The sequence below is a fragment of the Mobula birostris genome, chromosome 18 (assembly GCF_030028105.1).
Source record: "Mobula birostris isolate sMobBir1 chromosome 18, sMobBir1.hap1, whole genome shotgun sequence".
Lineage (NCBI taxonomy): Eukaryota > Metazoa > Chordata > Chondrichthyes > Myliobatiformes > Myliobatidae > Mobula > Mobula birostris.
Window position 1 is genome coordinate 20,412,742 of NC_092387.1, and position 22,142 is coordinate 20,434,883.

General features: G+C 42.3%; 1 long non-coding RNA gene across 4 annotated transcripts in view; it reads right to left on the reverse strand.

The window, feature by feature from the left end:
• Window positions 1–268: 268 nt before the first annotated feature.
• Window positions 269–22,142, reverse strand: part of LOC140212001 (uncharacterized) — a 36,144-nt gene continuing 14,270 nt past the window's right edge. For all 4 annotated transcript variants that reach the window (XR_011889620.1, XR_011889621.1, XR_011889623.1 and 1 more), the window contains exons 2-7: window positions 13,828–13,920; window positions 13,500–13,589; window positions 13,250–13,332; window positions 6,858–10,229; window positions 1,920–2,236; window positions 269–931 (exon numbers count right to left, since the gene is read on the reverse strand). This is a non-coding gene — a long non-coding RNA (uncharacterized lncRNA). The remainder of the gene's footprint in view (window positions 932–1,919; window positions 2,237–6,857; window positions 10,230–13,249; window positions 13,333–13,499; window positions 13,590–13,827; window positions 13,921–22,142) is intronic.

Here is a 22,142-nt window from a genome sequence, read left to right on the forward strand (position 1 = left end):
CTCATGGTCTGAGTCTCTTTATGTTGGAACTCCCCATGATTTCCTGATCTACTGATGCATAAACTCCCCATGTCAGGATCATAACATTCATGAAATTCTGCTCTATTCCCCAGTTCCTTAATTTCTCAATCAAATAGAGTGATGGAGTCATAGAGCACAACAGCTCAAAAACAGGCTCTTCAGCCCATCTATCTGTGCTGAACTATAATTTCCAACAACCCAGTTCTGGACCATAGACCTCCACACCCCTTTCATCCTCTCCCATCTATGTACCAAACTTCAATGTTGCAATCAAACCCACTTCCACCACGTCTACCGCTTCTAGTTGTGTGTGTGTGAGAACGATGATGGCATTTAAATTATTAATGATGATATTAGGGAATGAAGAGACGGCGCAGTGATGGTGGTCAGCATTTGCAGAAAGAACCCGACCCACTCCAGCCTTCAGCTATAGAATCAGCTGGGTGTAATTTACATTATTGACCTGCTGAAGGGGATACTGCAATAGTACAGGGAAAAGTCAGAGGGGTTAAACTGGCAGGGAGCTGACACTTCCCTGCATTTCTCCCTGCAGTTTTCAGCCCTTATTGGTTTCTGCAAACCCACTGTAAACAATTGCCTTCTTTATTGCCATATCATCCTACGGACATGCTGAAAGTGAAACATTGCATACTTAGAAAGCAAATACACAGTAGGGACAACTCCTTCCTTCGAGGAGCCATGTTGCTCCATTGATAGTGCACAGAGCCACAGAAAAGGTCCATGATCAGTTCGCGTCTGCCCTCCTTCTACCTTCCTGGTCCATTTTCAGGCAAAGCCAGTTCCATGACATCTTTAGGGAAATGGGCAAGAGAATGAAGATGCAAGAGACTGTAGATGCTGGAATCTGGAGCAACAATCTGCTGGAAGAACCCAGAGGGCCGAGCAGCATCTGTGGGAGGAAATTAAATTTGGGTTGAAACCTGGGTCCTAATGCAGGATTTCAAGTGGAGAGGGAAATTGAAATGGAGTGAGAGGTGTTGATGATGATGATGAGAGAGAGATAGATAGAGATGGAGGGGGGTGGAGGGAGACAGGGAGGAAGGAAGGAGAAAGAGGGAGAGGGAGAGAAGGAGAGAGATAGGGAGGGAGAGAGAGGGGGAGAGGGAGGGAGAATGAGAAGAAGAGGAGGGAGAGAGGGGAGAGGGGGAGAGGAGGAGAGAGAGTGGAGAGAGGGATGGAGAGGGTGGGGGAGGGGAGAGGAGGAGAGAGAGGGAGGGAGAGAGAGAGGGAGGGGGAGAGGGAGCGAGGAGAGGGAGTGGAGAGAGGGATGGAGAGGGGGAGGGGGAGTGGAGGAGGGGAGGGGGGAGAGAGAGAGAGAGAGAGAGAGAGAGAAGGAGCTGTGTTGAAGAGTTAGAGCTGTGTTGAAGAGTTAAAGCTGTGAATTTTATAGGATACCAAAATCCTACTAGAGCGGGGTTCCCTCCCAACCTTGGGGTCCATGGACCCCTTGCTTAATGGTGTTGCTCCATGGGATAAACAAGGTTGAAAACCCCTGTACCAGAGAATGAAAGTTTGTCAAATTTTACAGCATAGCCTGCTAATTTTATGTAAAGTCCAAAATGTCACGTTCTTTGCAGCAGTTATATTTATGCTTGTTTTATTCCTGACATTTGTTCTGAATTTTAATCAACTTTCCCAAAGAGCTCTGAACTATGCTATTCAGTGACCCACAGCTGGTTTTCCCCACACAGCCATACTCTGTCTGAACTCATTGAGCAAAAGGGAAGTTATTGGTGGAACCACCTACATATGACGATTGTTCAGGTGACTAGTGGGCAGAGTCATTCTTTGTTTCCTTTTTCAATCTTTTTATCATTCTTTGTTTGATGGCTCCTCTGCAGTGGGTGTTTCACTGTAGAACAATTGTTTAGTTTTACCTCATTTTCCATGCATGAGCCATTTCGTAACTGCCTGGTGGTTGGTGTGGGCTGTGGCCTGAACAGACAATTTCCACATTTTGTGACTCCATGACATGATCCAGGAGAAACTGCCTTACGATTCTCACTCCACCTTCAAGCCTGGGCAATCGTTCCCTCCTTCAGTGTTAACTAGCTGGAGTTTCCACTGTCTACAATTTGCACTGCAGCAGTTTGCCTTGGCTTCTTCAAATGGCACCCTGTCCAAGTAGCATCTCATCCCATTATGGGAATGCCCACAGTTTTCCGATGTTTTAGAATCAGGAGGCGTGAACACCCTGTTGAGCATAAGAGCATAAAACATAGGAGCAGAATTAGCCATTTGGCCTGTCGAGAAGCTGCACCAGTTGATCATGGCTGATTTATTTTCCCTCTCAACTCCATTTTTCTGGTTTCACTCTGGCTAAAGAAATCCCTCCTCATTGCTGTGAAAAAGGGGCATCTTCTATTCTGAAGCTGTGGCCTCAGGTGCTAACTCCTCCCAATTACTATCAATTGATTCTTCCTGGCTTTTAACTCTGTGTGTGCTAGTGATAATAAACGAGAGAAAATCTGCAGATGTTTGAAATCAAAGTAATAGACACAAAACACTAGCGGAATCAGCAGGCCAGGCGGCAAAACCCTTCATCAGGATACATCAGTGGGAGACTGCGCCTGTCTGTAAATGGAGTAGCAGCAGTTTTTGTGCTGCTCCCAGTTTTGTTCCTTTCCCCCTATGTTAAACTTCGAATTTAAAATTTTTATTTGCTGATTCTTGAGGGGGAACAATATGTCTATGTCTATGAGGAGTGGGAAGAACTTGTCTGAACCTAGTGATAAAGGTAATGGGAAAGGAAAGGTGCAATAGGAAAGATCTGATGAAATGCCATCGTGGGCTGAAGATATCATTCGGACACTGAATTCAATTAAAGATCAGAATGGGTCAATTAAAGGCCAACTGGAAAAGAATAGCAATGAAATGAAGTAATTTCTGGGAAAGCTTAAAGACCTGGAAACTCAAGTTATTACACAGGAAGAGGAATTGAAGATACCTAAGCAAAATGGTTTGAAACTACAACTCATTTGGAAAATATATCAAAATAAGATTATAGACCTGGAAACTAGGTCTCACTGCAGGAATATACGAATTGTTGGGCTGCAAGAAGGAGCCGAAGATGGAGATTTAACTGCTTACTTTGGTAAGCTTTTTCATACCTGATTTCCTACCCATATTATCACGGCCGCCGACTACAGAAAGAGCACACAGAGCTCTTATTTCGAAATCTAAAGATCCAAATAAACAAAGGGCTGTTTTGGTTTGCTTTCATCACTTTAAAATTAAAGATCAAATAACGCGACATGCAAGAGATCAGGGAGTTTTTAGATTTAAGGAATCAGAGCTCTGTTTTTATGAAGATTATCCAAAGGAGGTAATGGAACAAAGATCAAAATTTGCTCTGGTAATGCAACAGGCATATGATAAGAAACTGATCCCTTCCTTGCATTACCCAACAAGAATTAAAGTTTATCCTCCTGGTTCTCCTTCTCGTACTTTTTTGGTCCTAAAGTTGTACTGGTGTTCGTTCAAACTACGTATACCGGCTGCTGCCGCCGAATGAACTGTCTTGGAATGCTGCTTGGTTATCTGTATGTTATTGGCATTTCAGAAAGAAGATTTGTGATGATTATTTGGACATTTCATTGAGAGACCATTAAAAGAAGATAAGGGGATTTGTTCATTATTCCATATCATTGGTTTTTTGGAAAGAAGATCTATGGTTTAAGTATGACTGTTTAAATGGTTATTTGGACATTTGACTGAGAAAATGAGGATAAAGGGACTTGTTCCTTTAACCTAATATCTGGTTTGATGCTTTTTTGTTTCTTGCTTAATTAACTAATTGGTAGTTTTTCCTATTAATGGGGCTATTTTTATATATATATTTAGAGGAGGTTCAATTATTTATACAATATTACTAGTTGGTATTTTTGAAAATTTAGTTGGGTTAAATATGCTATTAGCTTTTTTTTTGCTTTATTATAGCATCTTATAACCGAATTTAAAGCTTTTTTTTATAGGGATTTAATGTTAAATTTAAAATGGCACTGGTTTTTCTTTTTAAGAGATAACATTATTTTGGTTCTTTTTGTTTAAAAAAAATCAAATATAGACATGGGGTAGTTTGTAGATGCTGGAATGTAAACACTTTCCTTTGCTGGGACTTTGTTGCTCCTCTTACAAGGTCAGTGGGTTTAATTTTTTTAAATAGTGGGAGGGAGAGAGAATCATTTTAAATTTTTTTGTACAGACAGAGCAGGGTCTGGCTTCGTATTCTGTCATAGGGTGCCTGCTTTTTTTCGGGCTATGGGGGGGGGGTTGGGGTTGGGGTTAGGGTTAGGGGTTTTTCCCCATTGGGTGGTTCCGGAGCATGCGTGTTTTCTATGTGGGTGTATTCATCGCCATCATTTTTGATCATCCCGTATTGGTCTGTGCTTTGCGCATGTGTAAAGTAGAATAAAATTATAGCATAGTATTTAAACGGATTAATGTAATAACTTGGAATGTACGTGGTTGGAATCATCCTATTAAACAAAAAAAGACTTTTAAAATCATTAACCGATTCCAACCTGATATAATTTTTGCCCAAGAGACACATATCAGGATGGGAGATCAAAATAGATTTTTTGGATGGTGGAGGGGTTTGCAATCCCATTCCACTTCTCAGAGTAAAACTAATGGAGTGTCCATCTTTATTAAGTCCAATATATTTACTCAAGAGGATATTGAGTCAGATTCTAATGGTAGATTTTTAATTGTTAAAGGAGTAATCTGTAACAGAAAAGTTGATTTGGTCAATTTGTATGGTCCTAACTTAGATGATCCTTCTTTTTTAAAAAAGGTATTTGCTTTACTGCCTGATTTAAATGAATATATATTGATAATGGGTGGGGATTTTAACTGTTGTTTAAATCCTTTGATTGACAAGAGCTCAACCAATCGGCGACTTCCAAATCACTCCACACCACTTATTAGCTCCTTTTTGACCGATTTTGGATTGATTGAATTATGGAGATATTTACATCCTGATAACAGAGAATATTCTTTTTTTTCATGTTTATAAAAAATTCTTGTCTAGTGTTAAGAATTGTGAATATGACGCTATTGCTATATTTGATCATGCACCTCTGAGTTTGTCTTTTGAATTTGATTATGTCATTCTTGCCCGCCCACCATGGCGCATGTCTCAGACATTATTGCAGAACTCTGACTTTGTCAGCTTCATTGAAACCCAGATAAAAGATTTTATTTGTTTTTAATGATATAGGGGGTACGTCTAAATTAATTATATGGGATACATTTAAAGAATTTTTACGTGGTCAGATCATTTCTTATTCAGCTAAGCTTAAGAAACAGACTAAAGTAGAATTAGATAAGATTTCAAAACAAATTAAAGACTTCGATAATATTTATGCAATCTCCCCTAATATTGATATATTCAAACAAAGGGTGGAACTTCAATCACAATATAATTTATTATTAACTCATCCTATTGAAGGCTACTTGCTTAAGCTAAAGAGCCAATTTTATATGTTTGGAGATAAAACTAACAAACTGCTTGCATCTCAATTAAAAATGGCCAGAGCCAAAAGGCAAATTTTGAAAGATGGTACCCTGGCTTGGAAATATGAAGAAATAAATAAGAATTTTATACTGAACTTCATAAATCTCAATGTCCAGTAGATCTTTCTAAAATGAATGCTTTCTTACGGAAGATTGTTTTTCCTCAAATTTCTGTTGAGAATCAAAAAACTCTTGATGCCCAAATTACTGAAGCCAAAATTCATAAAACTATTTTTTCAATGCAATCGGGTAAGGTCCCTGGATTTGATGACTATCCTGTAGACTTTTATAATAAGTTTGGAAAATTGCTTTTTAAGGATTCTTTTGTGAAAGGTGATTTACCCTCTACTTTTCATGAGCCTTCTCTTTCTTTAATTCTTAAAAAAGATAAAGATCCTACTGTTTGTGCCTCATATAGACCTATTTCATTATTGAATGTTGATGCTAAGATTCTGTCAAAGATAATGGCCAATCGGTTGGAGAATATTTTGGGTAAAATTATTTTTAAAGATCAAACAGGCTTTATAAAGGGTTGTTATTCTTTTTCAAATGTTTGGAGTCTATTTAACATTATATATTTGCCCTCTTTTAAAACTCCACAATGCGTCGTCTCTTTGGATGCTGAAAAAGCGTTCGATCGAGTCGAATGTAAATATTTATTTAATGTCTTAGAGAAATTTGACTTTGGTGTTTATTTTAATAATTGAATTAGAATGATATATAAAACCCCTATTGCTACTGTTGTTACTAATTACTGTAGATCCCCTTTTTTTCAGCTTTCACTGAGGACAAGACAAGGTTGTCCATTAAGTCCTTTGTTATTTAATTTAGATCTGCTTGCTATTGCTCTTCGTGTAGCTAAAGATATTTATGGGGTTTTTGTGAATGAGACCATTCATAAGATTTCTCTTTATGCTGATGATTTACTGGTTTATATATCCAATCTTGAGGAATCTACTCCTGCCTTGCTAAAATTATTTAATGAATTTGGAGATTTTTCGGGATATAAAATAAATTTTAGTAAAAGTGAACTGTTTCCTTTAAATGAATCTCTTTCTATATATGATAATACCCCTTTCAAAGTCACGGATTCCTTTAGATATTTAGGTGTTGTAATCACTAAAAAATATAAGGATCTTTATAAAGCTAATTTTGTTCCCTTGGTAGTTTCTATGAAGTATTTATTTAGTAGATGGAACCCTCTTACATTTTCACTTGTTGGTCGCAACCATATAGTCAAAATGATGATTTTACCAACATTTTTATATTTATTTCAGGATGCATCAGTGATAACAAACCTGATTTTGAATTCTTGCTGCACCTACTGCTTTTTGCCACTAGATGGGAGTGCAGAGCCCTTCTCTCACCACATCTTGTTCGCCACAATCAGGACGTGGGCATTGCTGATACTCCCTGGGCAGCCCCAGCTAACCTGGGGCGGAGAGGGGACGGTGAGCTGCTCTTTGAATGACTTAGGTCCTTCTGGTGAAGGTATCTTTGTGGTAATGTGTCAGTGCATGGGGAAGGCCCAGGATCAGCCAATGAAGGAATGTTAGCAACACACACACAAAATGCTTAAGGAACTCAGCAGACCAGGCAGCATCTATGGAAAAAAGTACAGTCGATGTTTCAGGCCAAGACCCTTTGGTAGGGCTGGAGAAAAAAAAGATGAGGAGTAGATTTAAAATGTGGAGGGAGGGGAGAGAGATACCCAAAGTGGATAGGTGAAACTGGGAGGGGGAGAGGCGAAGTAAAGAGCTGGGAAGTTGATTGGTGAAAGAGATACAGGAGAAGGGGGAATCTGATAGGAGAGGACCAAGAAAGAAAGAAAAGGGGGAGCAGCACCAGAGGGAGATGATAGGCAGGCAAGGAGATAAAGCAAGAGAGAGAAAAAAGGAGATGAGGAATGGTGAAGTGGGGGCATTATTGGAGGTTCGAGAAATCGATGTTCATCTCATCAGGTTGGAGGCTACTCAGACGGAATATAAGGTGCAGTTCTTCCAACCTGAGTGTGGCCTCATTGTGACAGTAGAGGTGGCCATGGACTGATATATCAGAATGGGAATGGGAAGTGAAATTAAAATAGGTGGCCACTGGGAGATCCTGCTTCTTCTGGCAGGCGGAGCATAGGTGCTTGGCGAAGTGGTCTACCATTCTACATCGGGTCTCACCATATACAGGAGGCCACTCTGGGAGAACTGGACACAGTATATGATCCCAACAGACTCACAGCTGAAGTGTTGCCTCACCTGGAAGGACTGTTTGGGGCCCTGAATGGTAGTGAGGGAGGAGGCATAGGGGCAGGTGTGGTGATTGTTCAGTTTGCAAGGATAAGTGCCAGGAGGGAGATCAGTGGGGAGGGATGAATGGACAAGTGAGTCACGGAGGGAGCCATCCCTAAATTATATCTTGGGCAGAACTGGAATCAGAGATGAGCACGAGAGTTTGGTTAGATGTCAAGAAGGAAACAGATGGCCTGTTAGAAAACAAGAGGCCATGCATGACTTGGAATGTTTCAGAATGTGCTGTGATAGATAAGTTAACTACAAGTATGCGAAGGCATTGTACAAGTCTCTGAAGAGCAAGAGGTTCAGTCGCGTGAGAACAGGACCAATCAAGTGCGACAGTAGAAAAGTGTGTATGGAGTCAGAGGAGGTAGCGGAGGAACTTAATGAATACTTTGCTTCAGTACTCACCAGGCAAAAAATACCTTGGCAATTGTGGGGATGAATTACAGCAGACTGAAATGCTTGAGCATATAGACATTAAGAAAGAGGATGTGCTGGAGCTTTTGAAAAGCATTAAGTTAGATAAGTCACCGGGACTGGATGAGATATTCTCCAGGCTACTGTGGGAGGCGAGGGAGGAAATTGCTGAGCCTCTTGCGATGATCTTTGCATTAGCAATAGAGATGGGAGAAGTACTGGAGGATTGGAGGGTTGCAAATGTTGTTTCCTTGTTCAAGAAAGGGAGTAGGGATAACCCAGGAAATTATAAATCAGTGCGTCTGACTTCACCGGTGAGCAAGTTGTTGGAGAAGATCCTGAGAGGCAGGACTTATGAGCACTTGGAGAGACATAATCTGATTAGGGATAATCAGCGTGGCTTTGACAAGGGCAGGTCGTGCCTTACAAGCCTGATTGAATTCTTTGAAGATGTAACAAGACACATAGATGAAGGTAGAACAGTGGATGTAGTGTATATGGATTTCAGTAAGGCATTTGATAAGGTTTCCCATGTGAGGCTCCTTCAGAAAGTAAGGAGGTATGGGATCCAAGGAGACCTTGCTTTGTGGATCCAGAATTGGCTTGCCCACAGAAGGCAAAGGGTGGGTTTAGATGATTTGTATTGTACATGGAGGTCGGTGACCAGTGGTGTTCTGCAGGGATCTGTTCTGGAACCCCTCCTCTTTGTGATGTTTATAAATGACCTGGATGAGGAAGTGGAGGAATGGGTTAGTAAGTCTGCTGATGACACAAAGGTTGGGGGTGTTGTAGATAGTGTGGAGGGTTGTCAGAGGTTACAGCGGGACATTGATAGGATGCAAAACTGGGCTGAGAAGTGGCAAATGGAGTTCAACCCAGATAACTGTGAAGTGGTTCATTTTGGTAGGTCAAATTTGAAGACAGAATATAATATTAATGGTAAGACTCTTGGCAGCGTGGAGGATCTGAGAGATCTTGGGGTCCGTGTCGATAGTACACTCAAAGCTGCAGTGGAGTTTGACAGTGTTGTTGAGAAGGCTTATAGTGTGCTGTCATTCATCAACTATGGGATTGAGTTCAAGAGCCGTAAGGTAACGTTACAGCTTGGTCAGACTCCACTTGGAGTACTGTGTTCAGTTCTGGTCACCTCACTACAGGAAGGATGTGAATACTATAGAGAGAGTGCAGAGGAGATTGACAAGGATGTTGCCTGGATTGGAGGGTGTAACTTATGGGAATAAGTTGAGCGAACTTGGCCTTTATTCCTTGGAGCGATGGAGGATGAGAGGTGACCTGATAGAGGTGTATAAGATGATGGGGGGCATTGAACATGTGGATAGCCAGAGGTTTTTTCCCAGGGCTGAAATGGCTAACACGAGGGGGAATAGCTCTAAGGTGCCTGGAAACAGGTACAAGGGAGAAGTCAGAGGTAAGTTTTTCACACAGAGAATGGTGGGTGCATGGAATGCACTGCCGGTGGTGGTGGTGGAAGCAGATACAATAGGGTCTTTTAAGCCTCTTGGTGAGGTACATGGAGCTTAGAAAAATAGAGGGCAATGTGCTAGGAAATTCTAGGCAATTTCTAGAGTAGGTTACATGGTCGGCACAACATTGTGGACCAAAGGGCCTGTAATGTGCTGTAGGTTTCTATGTTCTATGGTGACATGTGAACATGGCGTGTAGTCATTCTGACACTGCCTGTGCCAGTGTCAAAAACCTCACTTCTCCTCTCCGCAATACTGAGCTTTGAGAATCAGTGTGCGTTTCCGCTCAGCGAAGATGTCGAAAGTGGAAGCAGGAGGCTGGCCATTCTTGAAAACGGTGTCACGGGTAGACAGGGTGGTGAAGAAGATGTACGGTGCGCTGATCTTCCCCAATGAAGACTAGACTTGGGACATCACATGACTGTTTGTTGTATAAGATGTCGGTCAGTCCACATCTGGAGTGTTGTCTAGTTTCAATACCCTGTTACAGGAAAAGAACACCGTTAAGCTTTTTTATGCCATGGACCCCTACCATTAACCAAGAGGTCCAGGGATCCCAGGTTGGGAGCCCCTGTTTCAGAGGGATATGGGTCCCACACCGACAAATGGGACTAGCTTAGACGCGCATCTTGGTCAGCATGGACTGTTTGGGCAGAAGGGCCTGTTTCCATGCTGTACGACCCTATGGCCCCATTTGGCCCTTTGAACCTGGTAAGATCATGTCTGATCCATCGCCATGTCCACTTTCTTACCCAGTCACAACCTGTCTGGGATTTTAAAGCTGTGAAATCCGTGATAGGCAGCTTACTTACTTGCTGCCCGTTACCCTGTTGGCGTTTAGGAAACAATGAAGGTCCCCCATCTCTGTCTGTCTGTACTGTCGCACACAGATAAAGAAGGACTCTTCATTGCTGTTTCTGTAACAGGTTTTGTTTTATCCGTTAGGGTTGTTAGCCCTGAGCTGAACCCCTGAACCTGGAGGACCGTTGGACCACTCTTAGTCTGGCCTCTTCCCTTTGACCTGTTTGGTATGGGTGACCCTACCAAGAGGCAAAGCACAAGGCCCTGATTCCAGCCAACATAGCTCTCTGGGTCATTGAGGCACGCAAGCCTCCAAACCTTACAACAATGTTGTGGTCCTCTTGGGGAACTACAGACCACTACAACAATGATAATGCAACGTTGTGTCCTGGAGATGACCAATTTTGCTCACACACCTCCTGAAGAATTGCAACTTGATGCGGGCTCCCGGGGACCTGTGGTGCATGATGACTCAAGTTGGAGAGGAGACATTTAATCTCATGCATCATGAGCACATAGAGGCCTCCTGTAAATGATGGCAAGAAACACATCAACTCACAGAAAACCCACACCCCAGCCCACTGCCAGTAAATCTCCTACTGCCTGTGGTTTCCACACTGGCTTCAGGCTACTTCTGAACCCGTAGAACTGAGTCATCTGTAAGCCTAAGGGGCTGCGCAGGGAGAGAGAACGGGCATATCCCCACACACCACCACCATCTTCCTTCGGTATAATCGATGACGGTCAATTGCTGAGAAAGATACTGCAGTGTCCTGGCAAAAGACTTGCTGATCACCCAAGAAGTCTCAGCAGTCGATATTTCCTTTTACTTGCAGAATTATTGCAACACCTCTGCCTTGAAACCTTGCAGATATTTGAAACCCACTCAGGCGGAGAGAGTGCTCTCCCTGTCGATATTTAATGAGGGTGAGGGGAGACCCCACTCATGAAATGATTAACTTTCATGCCTCAATCCACATCAGGAGAAACTCCAGATGATTTGATCACATGGGCAAAGATTTCTCGCTTAATGGTCTGGGGGAAGATTTAGACCAGAAAAAGTGAAATTGATTCTATTAAACGAAAGGCTTTTTTTTTTGCAATTGCTATTCTTATTTACTCATGAAGAATGAAATAATCTTTCTAAAATTTCTAAAACAGGCCAAGCATAAAAGAGTGGCGTGAAAACCATCAGAGCTAAATGTGTGGCTTATGAGGTTAGGGAGCTAATTAAGGTATATTATGTTCTATAATTTATGTATTAGTGAGAGAAAATATTCCAGATCAAAGATATTACGAGAATGGATCAAAGTAAGTTGGGAAATAAGCATGCCTTCATTTAAGTATTTTTTATTTTAGAAAGGAGATGATTTACTTGGTCAGGCTTTTATTTCCACCCAAGCAGTTTACCACAAGCATCCAGAATTCATGATCTCCCTGTTTCGTCAACCTACAAGGGCTGTGGGCAAAAATAACCTCACTTGCTGATGCTCCACTTCGTCCTGATGAAGGGTCTCAGCCCGAAATGTCAACTGTACTTCTTCCTATAGATGCTGCCTGGCCTGCTGCGTTCCACCAGTATTTTGTGTGAAAACATTTTCCTCATCTTTTCTATAATGCTTCTACCAATTATTTTAAATTAACTTCCCTGGTTTTTGACACTTCCACTGAGATCAAAAGGTCCTTTACACAATGAATATTTAAATATCATGGAGTCAGAGAGCAACAGAGCATGGGCACAGGCCTTTTGGCCCATCTAGTCTATGCTGACAATGTTGCTTACCCAGATGGTTCCACCTTTCCTGCACTCTGCCCATATCCACCCCTCCATGTATCTATCCAAGTGCTTCTTAAATGCTACTATCATTTGTTTGTTTATTATTTGCCATGTCGTATGACATGAGTGATCGTGGTCTTTCCATGACCGTGATTGTTCTTGGGAAATTTTCTTATGGAAGTGGTTTGCCATTTCCTTCTTCTGGGCAGTGTCTTTACAAGACGGGTGACCCCAAACATTATCAATACTGTTCAGAGATTGTCTGTCTGGTGTCAGTGGTCGCATAACCAGGTCTTGTGGTCCGTACCAGCTGCTCATACGACCATCCACCACCTGCTCGCATGGCTTCACGTGACCCTGATCGAAGGGCTAAGCAGGTGCTACACCCTGCCAATTTGAAACCTTCCTGAGCCGATTAATCTTCCTATCCCCACATATAGTCCTGCCACCACCCCTCGCCTTGTTACCCTCGTTCCTAGCAACAACAGTGCTCCCTGATGGCTGTGAAAGGTGTCACTTTGTTGACCTCAGTCTTCCACTTTTAGCTTCTACATTGACAATAAGGAACAAGTATCATTTACGGAACTCAAAAATCAAGCTGCTGTTCAAAAGAAGTCATTACCAAACATTTCCTTTGAATAAAGTATTGCCATTTGGGTTCCAAAGTGCTTCCATCTTGTTAACACGAACTTCAGAATTTCACATATTGGATTATCATAGTCATAGTCATAGTCATACTTTATTGATCCCGGGGGAAATCATATCACTGAAGCTACAAAACATCTGTGAGAAAATTTACCAAACATTTCCAAAGTTTGTTGTTTTATTTCAGGAGTTTGATTTGTTTACTTAATTCAGTTAAAGAAGGATGTTTGGATCTCAGGGAATTCCAATTTAATTTTGGTTCAAAATTAAAAAAGCACCTTAGTTCACTCTGAAGTTTTCTTTTCTTGAGTTAAGTGTCCCATCTATATTTTTTGAATTGGATTTGGTTTATTAGTGTCACCTGTATGGAGAAACAGTAAAAAAACTTGGTTTTACAAGCCATCCATTAGGATAATTTCAAAAGGTAAATATATTGAAGTAGTACCAGGAAAGAACAATAATCAAAAGCAGAATATAGTCTAAAGCAGGCAGTCAATAACTTGCAGGGCCATGAGTTGAAAAGTTCACCTTTAATATACAAGATGTCCATTCAGTAGTCTTATACTAGTGGTTCCTGAACTTGGTGGTGTCTGTTCTCAAGCTTTTATCATCTTCTGCCTAGTAGAATGGGGAGAAGAGAGCATGTCTGAGAGGAAAGGGATTTTGAGTATGCTGGCTGAGGCAGCATGAAGTGCAGACAGAGTCCATAATGGGGCAGCTGGCTTCCGTGGTGAACTGAGCCGTGACAACAACTCTCCGGCAATTTCTGATGGCATCAGGCAGAACATTTGCCATCCTCAGAGGATGCTTTCTATTGTGCAACTATAAAAACTGATGAAGGTTAAAAAGGACTTACCACATTTCCTTATTATTCTGAGAAAATAGAGACCAAGGTGCCTTTCTTGGCCAAGATGCCTTCCGGGATTAGTTCAACGCAAACATTTTTGATCTGGAAAGAAAACGGGACAGATAATTTTCTCTTCAGCTGTTGATCTAAATTGACATGTGGGTTTTATTATTGAAATACAAAGTATCACTTGTACCAGTTAAAGAATATATTACAGAAGATAATTTTACAGACAATCATAACCAATAATTGCATAATAACCTGTCTGTCCTCAACCTTCTCCACTGCCAAGGTGGGCCAAATGTGAACTAGAAGAACAGCATCTCATATTCAGCTCCCTGACATGAACATTGAATTCTCCAATTTCACATAAACCTGTCCTCCTTCTGCCCCTCTCTCTCTCCTCCTGATCTATGCACTTCCTCCTCGGCATATGCAATGCCCAAGATCCTCATCCTAGTCTCCAGCCTCCTATCAATCTGTTTCATTCCCTTCCTCTATCTACTTCATTTGTCCATCACCCACATACTCCTCCCACTGGGTCCCCTCCCCCACTGTTCTCACTTCCCTTATTTGGTTCCTTCCTCCCTCATCAACTGCAGTACCTGTATGCCATCATATACTACCCTAAGATTCATTTTCTTGTGGGCATTCACAGCAGAACAAAGAAATACAATCAAATCAATGGAAAACTACTCATAAATAATTCACATCGATTTTTAAATTAGCTGAAATAATCACTTTTTTAATTAGTTGAAATTAAGTTCTTCAGCTGATTATTAGGAACTTGATCTCCAGTCTCTAGAATGAAGCCTGGAGGTCCCTGAGCAGGACCATGGCTGATGAGAAACCAGGGGATAAAACACAAGAGCATATTTAGTCATCAGGATAGGAGAACAGCAAGGAGGGAGGGAAGACAACCGATTTAAACTTCATTTATTTCAGTGCAGATGAATTCAGGGCATGGATTGGCGTGGTTGTTGGATATCAGAGCCATGGCTGAGGTAAGGGCAGGACTGGGAGCTCACTATTTCAGGATGTAGATACTCAGGGGCAGGTAAGAAGGGAGGGGGAGCTGTCTTTATAAAAAAGAAATTACTTGGGGATCGTCCACTGAGGTCATAAGTGTAGAACATAGAAATAAGAAGGGAATGGTCGCTCTGATGGGAATGCATTATAGTCCCTCAACAGTTAGCAAGAAATAGAGAGCAGAGATGTGGAGATATCACAGCTAGTTGAAAACAGAATAAGGTACTTTTAGTGGGAGATTTCCACTACCTGCCTCTTGCCTGCACAACTTTGTCAATTCATGCCCAGAATTCAACTGCATGACCTGTCACTAAAATGAATGAAGTTTAAATCGGTGTTCTTCCCTCTCTCGTTGCTGTTCTCTTATCCTGATGACTAAATGTGCTCTTGTGTTTTATCCCCTGGTTTCTCATCAGGTTCGCCCATGCTCCACTTTAGAGACTGGAGATCAAATTCCTAATAACCAGCTGAAGAACTTAATGTCAATGAATAAAAGAAGTGATTATTTCAGCTCTTTTAAAAATCAATATAAGTTATTTCCATGAACACTGAATGCCAAGACGCCTAACAATTGCAGCAAGGTCTGCAGGTTGAATTCTCCGCATCGACAAAGCAACAGGTAAGCAGATTCTATATAGTTTATTGATGGTTGTAGTTCCAGAGAGATACGTTGTACTTTTCCAGGGATCGTTAGCTTGCCATGGTGGAGAAGCCAGTGAGTTCCTGAGATCCTCAGAGTGATGCCGTCTGGAGCTCAGCTCCAGGTAGTGTCACCCATGGCGGTAAGGTCAAGGGGCAGGTTCCAGAGAAAGATCCAACGAAGACCTCACTGGTGGGGCTAGCGGAAAATGATGAAACATCACAACAGCAGAGAAGTTGGAGGAAGGCTGCTGCAGTGAAGTGTCCCCTGTGGTCTTACATCCAGGGGCGTATCTACGGAAAATAGCGTCTATGGCAAGCACTGAAATTGCGCCCCGTCCAAATATCTGACACCCATCTTTTAGATAACTTTACCATAATATCAGCTCAAAAATACAAGTCAAGCTCATTAATCTTTTAATTAACAAATTATGGCACTACATGAAAATTATAACTGCACCTTCCTTGCTTTCATTGATGTAAATTGGTCTATGATGTGATCAAAGTCAGTTTTTTCAGTTTCTTCTCTTTCTACACTCAGCAGAGCAAGATCACAGAGTCTGCCTTGACCCATGGAGGCTCTCAAATACGAAAGTATTAGTTTTAACCTGCTGAATGGTCTCTCACAGCTGGCAATGGAAACTGCGATGGTTAGCATTATCTGAATAGCAATGCAAAGTTTGGGGAAGACGCTCCCATCTCCATACTGAACAATAAATTCAAGAAGCTCTTCGGGTCTTGACATTTTCATGTTGACCCACCTTGATAGGGCAGCATCATGGAAGTTCATGCTAGGATCCTGCAGCTTTTTTTGAATACGGTCAATGCAAATGAGTACTTTGTTCCAAAATCCTAGCAAGATCAGAAAATCGTAACTCAACATGCAGTTGTACAGCTGCCTTGTGTCACTTCTTGTTTTACTGGTCTCATTTTCATTGTCTATCATGTCCTGGAGAACTTGAAGTATCTCCTCAAGGTGCTTGTTGACGGGCTTCACTGCTTCTGTCCTTGCACTCCACCTGGTTTCGGACTCTGACTTAACAACCACAGGCACGGCGTTTTTGAGCTTTTCCCAGCGCTGTGTTGAATGAGAGAAAAGCACATAAAGAGTTTCGATAGTTCCAAAAAACATGACCATCATTGTATCCTGCTTGGCTGCATGTACACCCACAAAGTTGAGTGAGTGATTGTTGCAATTCACAAACACTGCCAGGTTGTTTTTCCTCACTTGTTCTTTGATGAACACCACTTCTGTGTCCAGCCATCACAGCAACATTGTCATAGCACTGTGATTGACAATCTTGTAGCTCCATTTCATCCTTCTCTAGCTGTTTCAAGATGTCTTCAACCAAGCTCTCAGCATCCTTCTGGCTTATCTGGATGAAACCAAAGAAGGACTCTCTAACACGGACTGTTTTCCTCTCAAAATCAACTTCCACATACCTCACTACTTCTGACATCTGCTCACGGTGTGCCTGATCAGGAGTCGAGTTGACCATGAGACCATAGTATTTGGCTTTATGGGTGCTTCTCAGTAAACTCTGGCGAACAGTGGATGCCATCATGTGGACGAATTTGTTCTGGACACCCAGTGAAAGATAAGACGTGGATCCAGGACTTTCCAAATGAGTGAGGTGTTCTTTTATGACAGGGTCAAAGATGGCCAGTAGTTTCAGTAAGCCAAGGAAGTTTCCCATATTGGAGTCATCGTCTAGCTGAAGTGACTCCCTGTGTCCTCACAAAGCCACATTCTGAGTTGCAAGGAATTTTATGCAGTGAAGGATTCCCATCAAGATATCACGCCACTTCTGCTTTTCCTTCTCAATCTGTGACTGAAATACAGCGTCAATAACTTCTCTGTTTCCAGCTAAATTTCTTTCCATTTCCTTCCTCTGTGTGAAGCATCCCCGATGATTCTTGGCATTTTTATGAACACCAATCCTTTCAGGTGCTTTCCACTGGTTGAATCCACTTTCCTGCTCCAATGAGGATTGATGGTCTGATCGGGAATAGAGAAGACAACAGGCACAAAATGCAGACTTTTTAAAAGGGGAATAGACCAGCCATGAGTGAGTCACTTCCTCACCACGACCATTTCCCGATTTTCTCTTGAACCAAGTTTTGTTCACTGAGCGGTTATTTGTTGGTAGGAAAGACCCCTCACTGTTCTGGAAATACTTTAAACCCAGCTTTATTATTTCTGTTCTCAATGCATCAGGCAGAATTGCTTTTCCAGTATCCTTGTCGAACTTCAGAAGTCCAATGTCATGCTGTTCAATCACTTCTGGTATGACAGTTCCAGGCTCTTTGACACTATCCAGTTCACTAGGTTCAGCGTCATCAAGTTCAATCTCATCAGGTAAAATCTTGTCAATAAACTCAACATCACCACCACCACCACCATCGTCTTCCCGTCCTGTCATGTCCACGTTCTCTGTGGCAGCCTCACTCTTAATCTCGGCATACCCAGATTTATCTGACTTGACTTCCTCCTCGGCTTGTGACGCATTTGTACTTGATCCACCTTGCAAGTGCAGGCAACTCCATGGAACGCGTTGAACTACTTGTTCCGGGCTTTTCAAAGAAGGGCATGAAGAACTTGCTCCACTTCTTGGCTCCCTCTGCCTCCAACTTTCGTCTCTTCCATCCTTCAGCTCCACTTCTTCGTGAAGAAACGTTTCATGGTCTTCTTACACACTGCCCTGAAATAAGGCCATCCTAGTGCTTCTCACCCATGATAATCAAAGACAGATCATACATCTGAAGAAAGTTTTTTCACTTTCTGAGGATGGCTTGTCTGACTTTAAAAGAAACTGCTGAGTGGCACCCTCTGCCTTCAAGTGGCGCCCAGGGCACGTGCCATACCTGCCATAGAGGGTCTCGTGAGATGGAGGAACTGAGGGAAATACATGTTAGTAGGGAAGTGGTGTTAGGTAAATTGAAGGCATTAAAGGCAGATAAATCCCCAGGGCTAGATGGTCTGCATCCCAGAGTGCTTAAGGAAGTAGGCCAAGAAACAGTGGATGCATAAGTGATAATTTTTCAAAACTCTTTAGGTTCTGGACTAGTTCCTGAGGATTGGAGAGTGGCTAATGTAACCCCGCTTTTGAAAAAAGGAGGAAGAGAGAAACCGGGGAATTATAGACCGGTTAGCCTAACATCAGTGGTAGGGAAAATGCTAGAGTCAGTTATCAAAGATGTGATAACAGCACGTTTGGAAAGCGGTGAAATCATCGGACAAAGTCAGCATGGATTTGTGAAAGGAAAATCATGTCTGATGAATCTCATAGAATTTTTTGAGGATGTAACTAGTAGAGTGGATAGGGGAGAACCAGTGGATGTGGTATATTTGGATTTTCAAAAGGCTTTTGACAAGGTCCCACACAGGAGATTGGTGTGCAAACTTAAAGCACACGGTATTGGGGGTATGGTATTGATGTGGATAGAGAATTGGTTGGCAGACAGGAAGTAAAGAGTGGGAATAAACGGGACCTTTTCAGAATGGCAGGCAGTGACTAGTGGGGTACCGCAAGGCTCAGTGCTGGGACCCCAGTTGTTTACAATACATATTAATGACTTAGATGAGGGAATTAAATGCAGCATCTCCGAGTTTGCGGATGACACGAAGCTGGGCGGCAGTGTTAGCTGTGAGGAGGATGCTAAGAGGATGCAGGGTGACTTGGATAGGATAGGTGAGTGGGCGAATTCATGGCAGATGCAACTTAATGTGGATAAATGAAAGGTGGGGGAGTGGCATTGCTTGTTAGGGAAAATATTACAGCAGTGCTCAGGCAGGACAGATTAGAGGGCTTGTCTACTGAGTCCTTGTGGGTGGAGCTGAGAAACAGGAAAGGTATGGCCACATTAGTGGGATTGTATTACAGACCACCCAATAGTCAACGAGAATTGGAAGAGCAAATCTGCAGAGAGATAGCAGGCAACTGCAGGAAACATAAAGTTGTGGTGGTAGGGGATTTTAATTTTCCATATATTGATTGGGTCTCCCATACTGTTAGGGGTCGAGATGGTTTAGAGTCTGTAAAATGTGTTCAGGAAAGTTTTCTAAATCAATATATAGAGGGACCAACTAGAGGGGATGCAATATTGGATCTCCTATTAGGAAACGAGTTAGGACAAGTGACAGAAGTCTATGTAGGGGAGCACTTTGGTTCCAGTGATCATAACACCATTAGTTTCAACTTGATCATGGACAAGGATAGATCTGGTCCTAGGGTTGAGGTTCTTAACTGGAAGAAGGCCAAATTTGAAGAAATGAGAAAGGATCTAAAAAGCATGGATTGGGACAGGTTGTTCTCTGGCAAGGATGTGATCGGTGGGTGGGAAGCCTTCAAAGGAGAAATTTTGAGGTGCAGAATTTGTATGTTCCTGTCAGGATTAAAGGCAAAGTGAATAGGAATAAGGAACCTTGGTTCTCAAGGTATATTGCAACTCTGATAAAGAAGAAGAGGGAGTTGCATGACATGTATAGGAAGCAGGGAGTGAATAAGGTGCTTGAGGAGTATAAGAAGTGCAAGGAAATACTTAAGAAAGAAATCAGGAGGGCTAAAATAAGACATGAGGTTACCTTGGCAGTCAAAGTGAAGGATAATCCAAAGAGCTTTTACAGGTATATTAAGAGCAAAAGGATTGTAAGGGATAAAATTGGTCCTCTTGAAGATCAGAGTGGTCGGCTATGTGCGGAACCAAAGGAAATGGGGGAGATCTTAAATAGGTTTTTTGCATCTGTATTTCCTAAGGAAACTGGCATGAAATCTATGGAATTAAGGGAAACAAGTAGTGAGCTCATGGAAACTGTACAGATCGAAAAGGAGGAGGTCCTTGCTGTCTTGAGGAAAATTAAAGTGGATAAATCCCCGGGGCCTGACAGGGTGTTCCCTCGGACCTTGAAGGAGACTAGTGTTGAAATTGTGGGGCCCTGGCAGAAATACTTAAAATGTCGCTGTCTACAGGTGAGGTGCCGGAGGATTGGAGAGTGGCTCATGTTGTTCCGTTGTTTAAAAAAGGATCAAAAAGTAATCCGGGAAATTATAGGCCAGTAAGTTTAACGTCGGTAGTAGGTAAGTTATTGGAGGGAGTACTAAGAGACAGAATCTACAAGCATTTGGATAGACAGGGGCTTATTAGGGAGAGTCAACATAGCTTTGTGCGTGGTAGGTCATGTTTGACCAATCTGTTGGAGTTTTTCGAGGAGGTTACCAGGAAAGTGGATGAAGGGAAGGCAGTGGATATTGTCTACATGGACTTCAGTAAGGCCTTTGACAAGGTCCCGCATGGGAGGTTAGTTAGGAAAATTCAGTCGCTAGGTATACATGGAGAGGTGGTAAATTGGATTGGACATTGGCTCGATGGAAGAAGCCAGAGAGTGGTGGTAGAGAATTGCTTCTCTGAGTGGAGGCCTGTGACTAGTGGTGTGCCACAGGGATCGGTGCTGGGTCCATTGTTATTTGTCATCTATATCAATGATCTGGATGATAATGTGGTAAATTGGATCAGCAAATTTGCTGATGATACAAAGATTGGAGGCGTAGTAGACAGTGAGGAAGGTTTTCAGAGCCTGCAGAGGGACTTGGACCAGCTGGAAAAATGGGCTGAAAAATGGCAGATGGAGTTTAATACTGACAAGTGTGAGGTATTGCACGTTGGTAGGACAAACCAAGGTAGAACATACAGGGTTAATGGTAAGGCACTGAGGAGCGCAGTGGAACAGAGGGATCTGGGAATACAGACACAAAATTCCCTAAAAGTGGCGTCACAGGTAGATAGGGTCGTAAAGAGAGCTTTTGGTACATTGGCCTTTATTAATCAAAGTATTGAGTATAAGAGCTGGAATGTTATGATGAGGTTGTATAAGGCATTGGTGAGGCCGAATCTGGAGTATTGTGTTCAGTTTTGGTCACCAAATTACAGGAAGGATATAAATAAGGTTGAAAGAGTGCAGAGAAGGTTTACAAGGATGTTGCCGGGACTTGAGAAACTCAGTTACAGAGAAAGGTTGAATAGGTTAGGACTTCATTCCTTGGAGCGTAGAAGAATGAGGGAAGATTTGATAGAGGTATATAAAATTATGATGGGTATTGATAGAGTGAATGCAAGCAGGCTTTTTCCACTGAGGCAAGGGGAGAAAAAAACCAGAGGACATGGGTTAAGGGTGAGGGGGGAAAAGTTTAAAGGCAACATTAGCGGGGGCTTCTTCACACGGAGAGTGGTGGGAGTATGGAATGAGCTGCCAGACGGGGTGGTAAATGTGGGTTCTTTTCTAACATTTAAGAATAAATTGGACAGATGCATGGATGGGAGGTGTATGGAGGGATATGGTCCGTGTGCTGGTCAGAAGGACTAGGCAGAAAATGGTTCGACACAGCCAAGAAGGGCCAAAAGGCCTGTTTCTGTGCTGTAGTTTCTATGGTTTCTATAAAAATGTGAGGTTATCCACTTTGGTGGCAAAAACAGGAAAACAGATTATTATCTGAATGGTTGCTGATTAGGAAAAGGGGAGGTGCAACGAGTCCTGGGTGTCATTATACACCAGTCATTGAAAGTGGGCATGCAGGTACAGCACGTGGTGAAAAAGGCGAATGGTCTGCTGGCATTCATAGCAAGAGGATTCAAGTACAGGAGCAGGGAGGTACTACTGC